This window comes from Chrysochloris asiatica, unplaced genomic scaffold, assembly GCF_000296735.1.
Source record: "Chrysochloris asiatica unplaced genomic scaffold, ChrAsi1.0 scaffold00145, whole genome shotgun sequence".
In the NCBI taxonomy this organism is placed as follows: Eukaryota; Metazoa; Chordata; class Mammalia; order Afrosoricida; family Chrysochloridae; genus Chrysochloris; species Chrysochloris asiatica.
The window spans coordinates 3,870,303-3,871,801 of record NW_006408663.1 but is presented as its reverse complement, the minus strand read 5'-3'; the positions used below and the strand labels follow the sequence as shown (position 1 = coordinate 3,871,801).

Sequence of the window (1,499 nt, the reverse complement as noted above, 5' to 3'; positions counted from 1 at the left end):
ATGCAGATTTTATATAATACTATATAAAAGGTGGACAAATCCACATTTAGATAAGCATTCAGCTTTCTGTAGTGAAATATCTTTCGTTTTAAGACTGGAAGTACAGAGCCACAGAGCATTAATTTTAACACTTAGTTGCGTATGTAAATATGGTACTTTTAATGAACTTGAGGAAAATAAGTATTTTTGTTTTTAAATTTGCTAATGACAGCTTTATTTGAACAGTTCTTCTAAGCATTGATGTGTTAGAAAGAAAAGTAAAAATCAAACTGTTTATTGCTACATTTTTGCCATTTGGTAGCATTTTACACACAGGCTTTGATCTTCAGAACACCCTGGATTCAGTAGAAAAACCTTTAAATGAAGTTTTGTACAATAAAAACTTCTCAGCAGTCAAAATTTAGACTAAAAAAATACATGCAAAACATACTTTTCTGAAAACACTTAACTTTGAACAAAGCACCAAACTACACAAATGCAGACTGAAAACAGCATTTCAATGCCACCAAAGTAGTCATCATCAAAAGTGGAAAAGTCACCTGACTTCACTAGGCACTGGTCAATTTTTTAAACATGAGACAATAAAAAATATTGTACACAATCAATATCCCAACTCTAGGGCATGTTTCAGAAAGTCTTCAAACTGCATGCTTTAATAGGATGAGGAGAGTATGATTGAGATCTGGAATGGGATCTGTATCCTCCACAATGTAGCAGGGAGAAGGTGAATGCCTTCTGTAAATCTGGTCTTTATCTTGAGCAGCTCTTCATCCTCCTGCTCCTCCACCTCCTCCTCTGTATGATCTGTAGTAGTTCCGATCATCATATCCATGATCATATCCTCTGTCATAGAAATCACGACGGCGTGAGCTGCCATTGGTAGGTCTTCCCATATAAATTCTGGGTGTTGGAGTATGTGGTCTTTTGTTATGGAGAAATCAACTCTGACTCTACAACCATCAAGCTCTATTCCATTGGTATGCACTTTAGCTTTCTTAGCATCATCTACATTTTAAAAATATACAAAGGCAAATCCTCTTGAACGTCTAGACTGCTGGTTATATACAAGGGGCCATACTTAGAGAACACTTCTCTTGTATCTCGCTCTGTGGTATATAAACTGAACCCAAATACTCCAAGAAAACAGTTGGGATTAGGATTTGCCCGATTCCCAACATGATATGCCTACGAGTAGACCTCGGAGAATGACTGTGGCTACGCAGTCTGCAATAATCTCGACTAAAAAACCGGCTATAGGATGGTGTATGGGAGCGTGACCGAGAACTTGATCTTGTATAATATCTTCGAGAACTTCTTCTGGATGTAGACCTAGATTCAGATCTGGACCTGAACTTTGATCTGGAATGCCTGGAATCTTCGTTGGAGCGAGACCTTGCAGGGGTATGCCTTGCAGATTCACCAGATTCATGAGCACTTCCACTTCTGGAAGCAGAACGGGATTCCAGCTCGCCATAGTTCTGCCCGTCGCTGTCGCTCAT

The 1,499-nt window shown here is 38.8% G+C and overlaps 1 pseudogene; it reads right to left on the bottom strand.

Moving 5' to 3' along the window:
• Window positions 1-627: 627 nt before the first annotated feature.
• LOC102842156 lies at window positions 628-1,499 on the bottom strand (annotated as a pseudogene).